Source organism: Solanum tuberosum, unplaced genomic scaffold, assembly GCF_000226075.1.
Source record: "Solanum tuberosum cultivar DM 1-3 516 R44 unplaced genomic scaffold, SolTub_3.0 scf00016, whole genome shotgun sequence".
Classification (NCBI taxonomy): domain Eukaryota; kingdom Viridiplantae; phylum Streptophyta; class Magnoliopsida; order Solanales; family Solanaceae; genus Solanum; species Solanum tuberosum.
This window is the reverse complement of record NW_006238942.1, coordinates 1109600-1125961: the sequence shown is the minus strand read 5'-3', so window position 1 is coordinate 1125961 and position 16362 is coordinate 1109600. Positions and strand designations below refer to the sequence as shown.

The 16362-nt window shown below is 33.0% G+C and overlaps 1 long non-coding RNA gene across 1 annotated transcript in view; it reads left to right on the top strand.

The window, feature by feature from the left end:
- Nucleotides 1–2892: 2892 nt before the first annotated feature.
- Nucleotides 2893–16362, top strand: part of LOC107063193 (uncharacterized) — a 17470-nt gene continuing 4000 nt past the window's right edge. The window contains exons 1-3 of the long non-coding RNA XR_001475134.1: nucleotides 2893–3092; nucleotides 3247–3349; nucleotides 7049–7157. This is a non-coding gene — a long non-coding RNA (uncharacterized lncRNA). The remainder of the gene's footprint in view (nucleotides 3093–3246; nucleotides 3350–7048; nucleotides 7158–16362) is intronic.

The following is a 16362-nucleotide window of genomic DNA, read 5'->3' as shown; positions in this document are numbered from 1 at the left end:
ATTGGAAATTTTGTCCCATTGAAGTTTAATTTGAATACGTATATAAATTATTTATATATCTTATATACATATATATTTTTTAGAAGATTAACTAGGATGAAAGAAACATTATAAAATTAGTTAACTTGAAAAAAAATGTATTTTTCTCACAAGTTAATTCTCCAACACATTTTGGGCCATTTATATTCTTTCTTCAGCAAAATATTGCAGCCCAATCTTAAAAAAGAATATGAAAAATTAGCTAACTCGTCAAAATCCCTAACATAACTATTAAAAACATCTACACTTTAAAATAATTATTAAAAATGTCAGTATGCCAATATTTTAGCAAATAAAGTTTATCCTAATATAATTATTTACCTTCCTTTTATTTCTCAAATTGGACCCATTCTTTTACTCCATGAATACCAGTGAAAGGAAAGAAAAAAAACCCAGTACTCACTTTTCTCTCTCTTAATTTTTTATCCAAATTCTATCATTTCTCTTTCTTTCTCATACGATTTGTTCCATTATTCTGTCTCCTCAAGTAACTTAAACATTACCTTATAAAAATATAAATTTCTTCATTTTTCTGAATTTCTCAGAAAATCATTCAAAATATTTTCAACCTTCTATAAAGGTAAATACATTATCGTGAAGTGCTTTTCCAGATTTTCGATATATTGGGTATTTATGATTTTTCACGATTTCGACTTTATAGTTTGATTTTTTTCTGTAATTTGTTTTTTGTATAGGAAATATAGTAGTTCATAAACATTCATATAGCATATATAGATTGTTTGATTTTATATACATTGTTGTGTGTTTAGTAATTTTGAGATTTTTATTTAGGATTTTAGGTAAGGGAAAAGAATATGATTTTCACTATAATGTCTGGTTCAAAGAGGATTACAAGAGGTATCCCAAATAATTATCTACTTTTTTGGGATTTTCCATCTATTGATTTATGCATTACCCAAGGATTATTCAAAAATGTAGACTGTGTGTCTAAAATGGTTTAAGAGAGTAGTTAAAAAAAGAGTTGTGGGTGCGGTAGAAGTTGATGAACAAGTTTAACAATATTTGTTTTCAATATTGATAAATGTATGTATTTAGTTTCATACTTGTATCCCTCTGTAAATAATTGTACCCCAGTTATCAAAATTGTTTAACATAAATAGAGACTCATGTTCGTTTAACAATATTTGTATTCAATATTAATAAATGCATGTATTTACTTTCATATTTGTATCATTGTGTAAATAATTATATCTTAGTGATCAAAATTGTATTACATAAATGCCTATGTATTTGTATCTTTATCAAATATGTTTACAAATACACTACAATTATCATAACTTTGTATTTCAAACAACCACTTCTAGTATACACTATAATTATCATAGTTTTTCCGATAATGGATATCAAAAAAACAAAGACAACCAGCCAAACACCTTATCAAAATGATTCTTTTTCAGATTGTGGATACAATATTTATCAAAACGATAGCGGATATAATATTTATCAAAAGGATTCTTCGATTGCATTAAATATTACAAAAAAATATATTTTTGCAAACATTCCATATTCATTCTTATTTTTCATTCAAACAAATTAAAATTAAAACTACCCAGCAAAACTAATGCTCCCACTTAGTTCATAGTAGGTACAATTTACAATTATCAAAACATTCCATAGCCATTTTTGAATCAATGGAATGCTAAAAATCTATATTCGAAATTTGATGAAGAAGGGGGATTGGTGCCCTAGTCGTTTACCTTTGAAACTGTAAGTGATATGTTCAAATATTCTTTCCGTGATTTCTTCTTTCTGTTATTAAATAATTGTATTCTTTCAAATCAAACAAATAAAAAATAAATAAATCAGAAGAATAACTGACTGAAATATTGACATTTTAAATATAAATATTGAAAATGTTGACAAGAGGTTTTATTAAATGCAAAAGTATTGACATTTTGAAAATTTTCCCAAAAAAATAATTCCTTTGCGCCCAAACTCAACTTGATCTACCAAAAATACCTTGAACAATTCTCTTGCTTCCCACTTAGAGCCGTCAAAATGGGCTTAGCCCGTGAGACCGACCCAACCTTACCCATTATTGGGGTAGGATTGAGATAGGATTTTTCAATCCCATTTAAAACTAGGGCTTATAAGCCCGACCCATATAAGCCCTTGACCCTTGAGGCTTGATCTCGGTCGGGCCGGAGTCAGCTTATGGGCCAAAACTATTTATTTAAGGGTAACTTACAATAATCTTACTAGTATATAAGATAATTACTTAAATTCAAGCTATGTTGTTATATTACGAATCTTCTCAGATTTTGGTACATCTAGACACATGTATCTCGAGATACATAAACTCAACATTATGTTAATTTGTTCTAGATACACTCTATCATAGTGGATTCACATGTATCTAGAATACATAGATAAATTCACGTCCTCGCCTCCCTTCCATCTCACTCGTCACTCTCTTATCTCGCTAGCGTATATGAGATACATGACACCAAATACATGTATCTCGCGTATCTAGTATCCTAGATACATGCTAATCACACTAGATGTTTTGCTAGTGTTATTGAAACAACACCATTATTTGTCATATTTACTTTGAAAATCTTCTCATTTCTTGATGTTATAGAATTTAAAGTTTGAAATGAAAAAATATGAAAAGAAAGAAAAAAAAAAAGGGCTAGCCCGCCCTAGCCCTTGGCCCTTCTAGGGTTGGGTTGGGTTGAGCATTTTTAGGCCCTTCCAAATGAAGGGTTTGCCCGCCTTAGCCCATCAAATTCCTTGGCCCATGAGACTTGGGTCGGGTGGGACTGGGCCGGCCCTTTTTGACAACTCTACTCTTACTTCCATCATATTTACACTCCAAAGAGCTGATGAAAACCTAAGCCTATCTTGCCACTCATCTCCCTCAACCTGAGAATCCGCAAGATTTTATGCTCAAATCTCTGCCACCCCTATCAATCATCTGTGAACATCAATAGTCCCCTAGCTTCTCTAAAATGACTGAATTCAAACGTTCACACTTCCAAATCTCTTGAAAACACAAAATATAATTCAAAATCTGCGATTCAGATTCAAATGTTAGGTTTTTATATTTATTGCTTCTTCCTGTTCATCTCATCTTCGTTGTCTCTCAATCTATTCAAAGAAGTGATTCCTTGTTTTATTGTTATTTTAAATTCGGGCAGCCCATATTTCAAACTAACTGAGCCGTGGTTTTTTCGCTATAAATAGGGCTCTTAAACTTTCTCAAAACTACACCCTTTGGAAAATCTGTCTAGAGGGAGTCGATAGCGGAGTATAAGATTCAAAGCACTAGTTTGCTGCCCTAGAGAAGGTCTGTATTTCTCCTCTGTCACCTTATTTAATTCATAGAGCAAAAATAGTCTTTTGAATGTAGTGCTACTTGTTTAATTTTTGTTTCAAGTATTTGTTAGAATTTGTTTTTAGTATGCTAAATGACTAATCTAAAGTAGAAATCGTAAAAGCAAAATTATTGGTTCGTCAACTCGTCGCATATGTGATGAACTAACTTTGTTTCTTATCAAATTTCTATTTTTGAGACTAGTTAGAATCTGTTTTACTCTTGTTCTGCTTCAGAATCAGCACCTAAAAGGATAAAATAAGCTAGAAATTCTAGATGGAAGAGCTTCCGTTTTAATTTGCTAAACTTACGTTTAGTTTTGTCTCTTTATGTATTTTTTTGTTTAACATTCCTAAAAACTCTGTTTTGTTTGTTTAAGAGATTAGGTTGTGTCTCTCTGGATTAATCTTTAAGGTATTGTTTAGTTTCCACTTTCCATATGATATGTTTAAGACCATAAAATTAATGGACATTTGATATATTTAACATATCTTTATTTTTATACCACAAGATTCAAAATTCGTCTTTCTTTTCTTAAGCTCCGTGTCAAGTCACAATTTTGAGATTATGAAACCTTAAATGATAATGATAACAATTTTGAGATTATGTTGTATGTCCAAATATGTTTAATTTTTTAGAAAGATTTTTCTAGAAAGAAACCTTTCCAAATATTTTTTATTTTCACGAAATATGGGAACATGTTTCTTTTAAGACTTTTTTTAAAGCAAATTTACCACTAGGCAGTGTCTAGCGGCCTTTTATTAAAAATAAAAAATATCAATAGGGACAAGCACAAGCAATGGGGCTAGGTCTTACCTTACTAATCCTAATGAAGTACCTAACTTCTGCTTCCTAACAAGCATGAAGAAAATAAGAGCTAAAGAGAACTAAGTATTTTCTGTTCACCACAGAGTTTGTAATACACTCTATGATGATATTACAAATAAGGATGCTTAAATAATGTAAAAATATGCCAATCAAGAAGAAAGTTGAGTTATCAACCTCAAACTTTCTATTACAAAAGCATGAATTAAAAAAGATTGATTGCCCATCAAAAGTAACTTGAAGTATTTTTAACTTGTCCTCTTCTTCAAACCCATCCAACAACACTTGATAATTCATACCTTATTTATGGATTTGTCCGATCTAGTTGAACCTATTGAAACTGTCAAATGGTTATGCTTTGCCTGTCGCATCAGTAGGTGTCTTGGAACAAGCTCCTCAGTCATTTTACCGTCCCAACTATGTTGCCTTCCATGTGTCTTCTTTTTGTTTTTGTTGCTTCCACTTCTTTGTTGTCTTGGTGATATATCCCCTTCCCTAGCCACTATATCAAAGCATATGTCCAACATATTGTCTTCCTCATCCTCATCAAGAAAATCCTCGTCCAAATCAATTGTATTTGACACTAAGGTCCTTGACTCATTCTTCTTTTTCAAGCACACATTTAGGCACAAATACGAGAGCTTCTGGACTTAATTTTCTATTCAAAGCAGGTGGCGGGACCTTTTTTTCTTGGATCAAATCGTTGTCATTCTCTGTTAACCTTACTTGCTTTCCAATAGTTTTCAATTAAGCATCAAAGCTATTCGAACACAATAGGTTTCTTGAGGCATTACTAATATGTTGCCTCTTCTCACTGTCATGAAAATTCTCAGTCGGACCCTTTTTACTACATGGAGAATTATTTTGACTAGTCGGGGAAAGGGTCTGACTACTAGTTGATTTATTGTGTGTAACCAGTGTCCAATTTTTAGTTGCATTCTCATTTTCAACTTGCAAAAAATGATGCCTAGAATTTTTAGCATCTTCAACATCAGATGTATCCATTAGTTTTTGTCTTGAATCCATTAATTTTTTCCCTGAAATAATTTGCGGCGCATCAATCCCAACTCTTGGTGTTATCCCTTTGTTTTCGGTAGTTGTTTGAACACCAATATGACTTGTATCAACATCCATTGAGTCTGCACATTTTTGCTTCGAAGTGGCAGCAACCAATTGTCGATCTAAAGAAGTAGTTTTACTTTGATCGACATCTATAATCTTTCTTTTTTCATTTAGTATTTCTCTCGCATCACCTTAATACTTTTCACTATCAATAGTACCTTTTAAAGCAACTTCAATGGTATCATCAATTTGTTTGTTATTTTGATTTCTTTTCGAGATTAGACGACAACTATCTTCATCATGACCTTGGTGCTTACAATAATTGCAATACAAAGGTAGATTATCATATACAATCTCTTAAAAAACCTCGATCAACTTACCAGATTTTCCATCCATAAACTGCAACCTTATATGATATGGAAGCTTTTCCATTAGATAAAGTATAACCTTGATCCTAGCCGTGCTAGGTCTTGACTTGATTTGAGTAGCTTTATCTATAGTTATTGGTTTCCCAACTGCCGATGTTGAAGACAACAAAGACTTCTTTGTAAACAAATCTGGAGATAAGTTCGGTAAAGAAATCCAAACCATAGCTAACATTATTTCCTCCTTAGGATTAGATCCAATGGATCATGGAAAAACCGTACATTTGTGCTCCTCTCCATTGTAGAGAAGATAATTAACTGAGCGAGATAAAGCTAGTACATAATCTTCATATTGATCAAACCTCAACAAAAATTGTCTTGGAGCAAGTAAGCCAATTAAACAATTTCCCTTGCTACCAAGATGTTTCGGTAAAATTGACCTTAATACATTCAAATTTGGCGCACCATGGGATAATTTAAACACCACTACTTGATGCAATCCCTCTTCGATCATAAAGTCTTGCATTTCCTCCATTGAAAACGTGATAGTAGGTTCTCCATGAATTATTTCAATTGATTTTACGATTGTTTTTGAGTTAATTAGGGTAAATTGTTTAGGATTTAGAGTATTGGAATTGAAAAGAGTGGCGTATGTGGTGGTTTGGGGTGGTGGGGGCGGGCAGGACAACCTCGAAAGGAGGCCATTCAGTGGCCATAGCAGCCATGATAGCTGCGCAGCTGCTGCCTATGTAAATCACTCTTTCCTTTCAAATATGAAAAATCAATGCATTTCTTTTGATTTTTTTTAAAAAATTGTTTCAAACTCATGAATGAATTTTCTTTTAATTTGACCCTCTTTTAAGTTAGGAAAGTCATTTATTGTTCCCGCGTGAAATTAATATTTTTGATTAATTTTATAACTTAAGTTAGCTAGTCACGATATTACTTTTATCTTTCTAAAACCAATTAGCACCTAGTTATAATAGATATTTTAAATTCTATAGTTATTTCAAAACCTTTTTAAATTTAACGCAAGTTTGATCGGTAATCATTTTTAATGGATCTTAAAGGATACTTAATCTCTTCCCTTTAGGATAACTAGAAACCTTACCCAGTATCACATAAATTAAGTAGACGATTAATTGAAGTTAATGTTAGCATTACAATAGTTAAATATTTAGGTGTCCTAATTTACCGTAAAAATAATTAGGTGGCGACTCCTTAAGTTAATTTAATTTAGGAATCACCAATTTGTTGTACACTATTTGACGCAAGTTAAAATGGGGTATAACAAGGGTGCTTTCAGTTTCTTTTCAGTTCATTTATTGAGTTCAGCTATTTATTTATTTCATTTGGTCTTATTACATACCGTACATTCAATGTACTAATGACATTTGGCGTTGCACATTTTATAATGCAGTTTCAGGTACTCACGATAGCAGACGTTTAGTAAGATCTCTTTTCATCAGCAGTTGGTGAGACCTCCTTGCTTCCGAACTGGCATGGCTATAACTGATCAAGATATATAGGTAATATCCCCCCTTCTGTGTTTCCTCTGCTGGTTGCACCAATGTTGTCTTTGCTTCAAAATGATCTTAGCTTAAAAATATCGTGTTTGAGTGTGTGTGTGTGTGTGGGGGGGGGGGGGGGCGTGTTTAGGAATTGAAGTGGCATGAAAAGTACCTAAGAGATAAGAAAATGCAACTAATAATCTGATTCGATCAACATGTGCCCCGTTGTGTGAATCATGCTTAGAGGGCTCTCCAAGCCAGACGTCAACATGAGATACATGGAGTGGTGGAAGGACCAAAACATTGCGTCAGACAATGCAGTTAAGCGTGTAACCAAGAGAAGACAGTCCAAAACTCATGGAAGCATAACAAGACTGTCATGAGGACTCTACGAAAAATTGAATGCCTCTGTATGTTGTGAATTTGTGCAGAAATGTGATAAGGTTAGAACAGATGGAAGTCACAACGAATCTTCTTCAGCTTTGAATGATGGAATGTTGGGAAAAATACTACAATATTGATATTGGATTAGAATTATAAAGTAGTAAATAGCTTATCACAAACAGTGTGTCATGGCAAGCCATTGCCTTGAAAGTGATTTCAGCCCGACTCCGATGCTTTAATGACAAATTTGTCATAATACAAAAGTAACTTCAAGTCTTCTTAATACTTACTATATTTTCTTACAAAGTTAAGAAACTAACACTTTGAGATAAATGTGAACCATTATTGTGGAAGTAACTCTCCAATTTCACATATACTAACGACTTGACAATGTTCAGATAGATTAATTACGAAGAGTTAAAAGATGTAACCAATCCTTTGCATTAAAAAAAGAAGAAGCAATATTATCCACAATCCCCCACTAAAGCAAAGATAAAGAATAACAATAATTTCTGGGCAAAAGAATGGAACATTTGCTTAAGTGTCAATATCTTTCGATTTTAATTATCACTTAGTGAAATGAGGCAACAACACATATCCACAAAGTAAAGTACTCATGGACTAAATGGACATAAGTTGAGACCCCCAAAACACATACCATATCCTTGATTTTATGTAAATTCCGTGATCCAACAAAGTACTTTTATGGTCATGCACTCACACCTTGGGTCTTATGAGTGCTCTAGAAAGATGCTCCAAGTCTTTCATAAAAGGAGACCACACCTTTACACGCACGTTGGTGATTCCATCAAGTCTATCTCAAATAGATCACCTTAAGGCTATAGAATCATTAAGAGAAAATAAGTTCATCCTTATAAAACACTGCCTAACGCCATAGGGATATAAAAATGTGGCGTATATTAAGGCCTAAAGGATCCACCACACTGCCTCAATGAAAGGGCTTTAGCCCCATCTTGATGTTTCAAGAATTATTTTCCTTGCCAAGCCCTTGATCATGGGATCTGCCAAATTTCTTTTAGAACTTTACATATCCCAAGAAATAACACGCAGTTCTAACAACTTTTTAACTGCACCATGTCTGATGCGAATGTCTCTTTTTTCCATTGTACACACTATTTTTGGCTATTCCAATTGCAGTCTGTGAGTCACAATGAAGAGAGACGGATGAAGCTTGTCTTCCCCATACTAGAATATCCGCCAAAAGATTTCTCAACCACTTAGCTTCTTGCCCTGCCAACTCGAGAGCAATGAATTCAGATTCCATGGTAGAATGTGCTATACAAGTTTGTTTGGAATACTTCCACGAAATATAGCACCTGCACCCAAAGTAAACACATAGCCACTGGTGGAGCTAACTTCATCATTGTCAATTACCCCGTTTGCATCACAAAAATCTTCTAAAACAATAGGAAACTTATTAAAATGAAAACACCAATCAATTTTACCTTTTAAATACCTTAGCAAGCGATGAAGAGCCTTCTAGCATTCACTACTAGGATTATGAGTATATCTACTCAATCTAGTAACAACATAAGCTATATCAGGGCGAGTATAGTTCATGAGAAACATTACACTCTCAATTATTTTAGCATATTTAGTTTGAGAAACACTAGATTCTGTATTCTTTCTCAAGTGTATGTTAGGATCATAAGGAGTTCTCACTGGAACTACATCAAAGCAATCAATGTTTTTCAACATCTTTTCAATGTAATTTGACTGCCACAAAGAGAAACCATTAGCGGTTCTTTTGATTTTAACTCCCAAAATCACATCTTCTTCACCAAGGTCTTTCATTTCAAATTTAGAAAAAAAATATTGTTAGTATCATTAATAATATTCACATTAGGACCAACGATTAACATGTCATCTACATATAAACATATAATCACACAATCTGAACTTATCATCTTAGAAAAAACACATGTATCAAATGAATTTACAACAAAGTCATTATCCACTAATGTAATATTAAAATTTTCATACCACTGCTTAGGTGCTTGTTTTAGTCCATACAAGGATTTTCTCAATTTGCATACTTTATCCTCTTGTCCTGGAACCACAAAATCCTCAGGTTGAGTCATATAGATCTCTTCCTCTAAATCACCATTTAGAAATGTTGTTTTGACATCCATTTTATGTACCACTAAGTCATGAATAGCAGCTAAAGCAATAAGAGTCCTAATGGTCACTATTTTAATCACAGGAGAATAAATATCAAAGTAATCAACACCTTTCTTTCGGTTAAAACCCCTAACACAAGTCTAGCCCTATATATATCAATTGTACCATCAGGTCTCAATTTCTTCTTAAATATACACTTGCTACTTATGGGCTTACAACATTTAGGTAAATCATACAAGTCCCAAGTGAGATTAGAAAGTATAGAATCTAATTAGCTTTTAATAGCCTCTTTCTAAAATATAACATCTATTGATCTCATTGCTTCATCATAAGTCTTAGGGTCTTCTTCTATTAAATAGATAAGATACTAATTCATCATTTAAAATATTAATATCAAAATTTCCAATTAAGAAAGTAGTGATAAAATGAGGAACAAAATTAGTCTCAATTCTACGTCTTTTACTCCTTCTAAGTTCATCTTCATGCTCATTAGAAATAACATTAGAAGAAGGTACAATACGAGAATTAGTAGAAATAGATGTAGAAGCATTATTTTGCACATCACTTGGCACATTATTTTTCAAAGGAAAAGTATGCTCAAAAAATTTTGCATCTCTAGATTCACAAATAGAATGATCCTTTAGAGACATAAATCTATATGCAACACTATTTTGAGCATAACCAATAAACACAGTATCAAAAGTCTTAGAACCAATATTTACTCATTTAAAATCAAGTAGACCAACCTTAGCCAAACACCCCCACACTTTCAAAAATTTCAAGTTAGGAGCAAACCCTTTCCACAAATCATATGAGGTCTTCTCTAACATCTAATGATGGACACTATTAAGATTATAGCATGCAAACAAGACTGCTTCTCCCTACATATTATCAGATAGACCAGAGCTTAAAAGCATTGAATTCATTATTTCCTTAAGGGTTTATTTTTTCGTTCGGCTACACCATTTTGTTGGGGAGTATAGAGAGCACTAACCTCATGCATAATACCATTTTTTCTCAAAAAAATCTTCTAGAATTTTAGTACTATATTCACCGCCCCTATCAGATCTAAATCTCTTGATTTCTCTATCTAATTGATTTTCCACATCTGCTTTGAATTTCAAGAACATGCTTTCAGCTTCATCTTTAGACTTAAGAAGATATAGCTTAGTGTATCTAGAAAAGTCAACAACAAAAGTAGTGTAATAATTTTTCCCATCTTTGCTAACAGTGTTCTTGAAATCTGCTAAATTTGAATGTATTGGTTCAAGTAATTCGATCTTTCTACTAATAACAGATTTGAAAGGTTTCTTGGCATGCTTTGCTTCTACACACACAAGACATTTAGAAAAATCATCAGTTTTTCTAAGTCTTTTAATAGAAGAAATGTTAACATGACCTAGTCTACCTTGCCACAAATTAATAGACTCAACAATATAAGCAGAATTTGAAATACTTGCATTATTGACAATCTCTTGAACAATGTTTAATACAAATAATCCTCCACCAAGATATCCCTTCCCAACAAAGTCTCCTCCACGAGAAATAATTATTTTATCAGCTTCAAGAACAAGTTTAAGGCCTACTTTGTTGAGAAGTGCTCCGGAAACTAAGTTTCTACGGATGGAGGGAACGTACAAAACATTATTCAAGGACAATGTTTTTTCAGAAGTTAATTTAAGTAAAACAAGTTTAAGGCCTATTATCCTTTTCAAAATTCGTTTTAACAATATCATCAACAACCACAACATTTCTAGAATCAGTAGTGGTAAAAGAACCATCTATAGAAGATTCGTTAAATAAAGCATACTCAACTTCTAATTGTTCAATGAAAACTAAAAGTTTTTGTGACCAGCGTTTAAAATTGTTTCCATCCAAAGGCTCAAGCTTTGAAAAATCAGGAAAAGTTTTGTTCAAAGAAATAGCCATGTATCAATATTGTATGCAAGTAAAATCGCTTTCAAATAGTTGAGAAAAATACTAAAATATTGATATTGGATTAGAATTATAAAGTAGTAAATAGCTTATCACAAACATTGTGTAGTGGCAAGCCGCTGCCTTGAAAGTGATTTCGGCCCGACTCCGTCCAAATCGTTGTAGCCGGTCGCTCCCCAAGGTTTCACAGTTACTCTCAAACACATGCACTCGTGGCCGGAAGTTTGGAGTTGCACAAAAACAATTCCCAGAAATTCACAATAGGAGGAATGATTATTTAAACCAATAAAAGAATTAGTGAAGGAGATAGTAAATGAAAGAAATGACTTTGGTTTTTCTTCTCTGTAGTTAGCTCCCAAATGATACTCCTTATATAGGAAAATCATTTACGTTTTCATCCATTAAAAGAATGTAAGAAACTAACGTATGATAAATGTTCTCTTACTTTAATGACAAATTTGTCATAATACAAAAGTAACTTCAAGTCTTTTGAATACGTCCTATAATTTCTTACGAAGTTAAGAAACTTACACTTGAGATAAATGTGAACCAATTATGTTTGACTAATTCACTCTCCTATTTCACATATACTAACGACTTAGAAATGTTCATATAGATTAATTACGGAGAGTTAAAAGATGTAACTTATCCTTTACATTAAAAGAAAAGGAATATTATCCACATGGAGTTCCCAACGAAAGGGATGCCTTGGTAGCTATAATCAAAACAGTTAAATGGAAAATTGGAAGAATTAGATGGAGATGAGGCATATGTAGTTAAATAAATGGGTGACACTAGAGAGCAAGGACAACAATGACAAATTAGGTGGCTGTATGCTTAAGTTGCCTGATAGTTTAGAACTTGCAAGTGAGGTTCCAAAATGCAAGTGAGGTTCCAAAATGCAAATAAGCACATACGGTACAATTACATACCATGATCGCGGTACCTTCCATTAGCTTGACTAATCCAGATTTGTATTGTGTAGGGCTCATTAAAGGGGGAAACACTCCCTAGGACCAGGAGTTTCCATAGGTTCTATCCAGTCCATCCGAGTTAACTCCTCAGTCTTTGGGTTTAGTGACCAAACAACATCTAGGAAAAGGGGTCAACAAATAAACTATTGTTTCATATGGATCAATAGATCTTTGTTTTTTGCATGTTTACTAAGTAGACTACTCTTATCTACGTAGGGGAAACAAAACATTGAACTGTTTACTATGTAACCAATTGTTTTTAACGTTTATCAAGAGATTTAACTTATAAGTAATTTGATAGTCTAATTGTTTTATGTACACGAATTAAAATTTAAACTCATATAGGAATGAATGGGGACACAAGAAGATTATGAGCATCAATAGCAAAAAATATAAGAAAGTTCATCCAAACTCATGTTAGCGAATTTGATCAGACATATTTTACATCATCGATAAGCACAAATCATAAATCCTAAACCTTAAACCCCTAAATAGAACTATCAGGGGAAAATACGAGCAACTATCACTGTAATGTCATCACTCTTTCCACCAACACCATCTTTGCCAACTTTGAGGCAATCTATGGCAAACGGTGTATAAATACTTTTACTTTCTGAATTCTGCAGTGCATATTCTGCAATCTTTCGTGCTAAAATCTTCGAAAATGTTCCCAATTAGTGCAAATCATCTAGCCCGTCGCATGCTAATTTCTCAAATTCAATGTCGTGAGCGTTATCGAACAATCCATCTGTATCATATCCCCTGTTCTTACTGTAACTTTAATTTCGTGTGCCACACTTGGATCATCAAATTTAACACCATTTCCTAACTGAAAAGGATAATTGAATCCTTTTTTCTGAATTTTTGATTTGTAAACTATTACCCCATCTCTTATAACAACTCTTCTATCTACAATGTTGACCGCATGTACAATATCACACGGTAAAGTCAAAATATAAGCCGTTTACGAACCTTGATATTTCGCTTTAAAATAAGCCTCGTTGAGAACTTTGATTGGCTTAGTTTTGTTTCTTTGATAAAGCTGCTTGTGAATCGATAGATCAGCATTTCTAACCAGTTGTCTTAAATATTCTCAAGAATCGATACCCTTTTTGGTCCAGCAACCAATGCCATATGCTACACCGATGGCTTCTTCCTCAATGTAAATAAAATGTGCATCTTCCCCAAGAGGTGCTTTGTTAGATTTGGCATGTAAAAAGAGCCAGCCACCATCTTCGTCTTGAAATTCTCATTAATAAAACTTGAGACATTACTACTCTCATCCCAAAAGCTTAGATCCTATCCATATCCATCTCCTCTATAACATCTACCTCATCTATATCCATCTCCTCTATAGCAATTTAGGAAACTAGTAAAGAAGTGACAGAGCCGAAAATTTATATAAGGGGATTCAAAAAGAATGACCAGAGTACTATTGCGCTTAGGATTTGAACTTGTGACCTAAAGCAATAATTGAATTTCCTTCACAAAAACAATAAAATCTTGATGGATTTCTTCATGGGAATTCACTAGTTCATATATAATGAAAAAAAATAAATCATTTCCCATAATAGCGCAAAACGCCAAACATTTTATAGACATTGAATAACACCTTGACATACTAGGTAATCTCTCAGTTTCATTTTGTTTGACCAATATGACTTGGCACGGAGTTTAAGAAATAAAAAAAACTTTTTGAATCTTGTGGTATAAAAATAAAGATGTGTCAAATGTATTAAAATGTCCATTGATTTTGTGGTCTCTAACAATTGCTTTATTTTAAACTTTTTAGGAATTGTTTGGTTTCCACTTTCCATATGATATGTTTAAGACCATAAAATTAATGTACTTTTTGATATATTTGACATATCTTTATTTTATACCACAAGATTAAAAATTCTTCTTTATTTTCTTAAGCTCCGTGCCAAGTCAAATTGGTCAAACATATTGAAACAGAGAGATTACCTAGTATCTCAAGATGTAATTGAGTGTCCATAAATGTTTGGCATTTTGCGTGATTATGGGAAACAATTTATTTATTTTCATTATATATGAACTAGTATATTCACATCAAGAAGTCCGTCAAGATTTGATTTTTTTTCCAAAGGAAATTCAATAATTGCTTTAGGTCACAAGTTCAAGTCCTAAGCGTGATAGTACTCTGGTAATTCTTTTTGAATCCCCTTTTATATATTTTCGGCTTTGTCACTTCTTTACAAGTTTCTTTAATGGCGATAGACTAGATGATATACATGTTGTAGACGAGATGGATATAGATGAGGATCTAAGCTTTTACGCTGAGAGTACTAATAGTTTTATTAATGGGAATTTCAAGATGAAGATGGCGACTGACTCATTTTACATACCAAAATCTAACAAAGTGCCTCTTGGGGAAGATGCACATTTTATTTGTATAGAGGAAGAAATCATAGGTGTAGCAGATGATGTTGGTGGTTGGGTGAAAAAGGGTATCGATTCTGGAGAATATTCGAGACAGTTGGTTAGAAATACTGAATTATAGATTCACAAGCAGAAAGATCAAAGGAACAAAATTCAGCCAATGGAGGTTCTCAACGAAGCTTATTTTAACACAAAATGTCAAGGTTCGTCAACAAATTGTATTTTGACTTTAATGTGTGATATTGTACATGCGGTCAACCTTGGAGATAGCAGATTTGTTGATATAAGAGACGGAGTAATAGTTTACAAATTGGAAATTCAACAAAAAGGATTCGATTATCATTTTCAGTTAGGGAATGGTGTTAAATTTGATTATTCAAGTGTGTCACAAGAAATTAAAGTTATAGTAAGGACATGGGATGTGATAGTGATGTCTACAGATGGATTGTTCGATAACGTCCACAACATAGAGTTGGAGAAATTAGAACGCGATGGGCTAGGATTTGCGCGAACTGGGAATATTTTGGAGAAATTGTTCATGTGGATTAGAAGAATAATAGTCCTTAGTGGAATATTCTAGAAATATAAGGAGAATTTCTTGAAAGACCTTAGAATTCCATAGATTTGCATGGAACATCCTTGGATTCTTCTAGTTGTAAAGAGAGTTTTAGAATAGGGTCTTGTACATAATTTATATTTTCAAATTAGCCCCTAGAGGGGCACCCATTTGTAATGACATCAAGCAATAAAACTAATTATTCCCAGTCGTAATGAATACAAAATCCTTCTTAAGTAATTCTTTTGTGTCTTTCTTCATTCCCGTAGTGATCTAGGGTGTGTTTGGTATGGATGAAAACATTTTCTGTAAAATGTTTTCCAATTTTCCCATGTTTGCTTGTCTTAAATGTTTGGAATATTTTTCCAAATCAACTCATTTTCCTCAAATTTAAGGAAAATAACTTCCCTTCAAAAATTAAGGGAAACATTTTCCAAAACTCTACTTCATCCTTTAATTTTTTTTTCCTTACCCTACCCATACCCCATAACCCTCCCCATTCAAAAAATAAATTAATTTTTTTAAATTTTCTTATTTTTAAAATTTCGATTTTGTTTACCTCACCCAACCCTACCACCCCTACCCCCTCTACAAAATTGCTTTTGAAATTTTTTTTTTTTTTTTTAAAAAATTTTTCCACTCCCCCCGCCACCCCCATTAAATTTTAAAAAATAAATAGTTTTGGTAAATAATATTTCAAATTTAAATTATTTTCATTTTTTATGCCACCCCCACCCCTACCCCTCTTGTAACACCCCGTATTCGAAACAGACCAAATATGCAGATTTTGAGAAGTTGCAGGTGCAACCCACGGTTGCCATCCACGGACCGT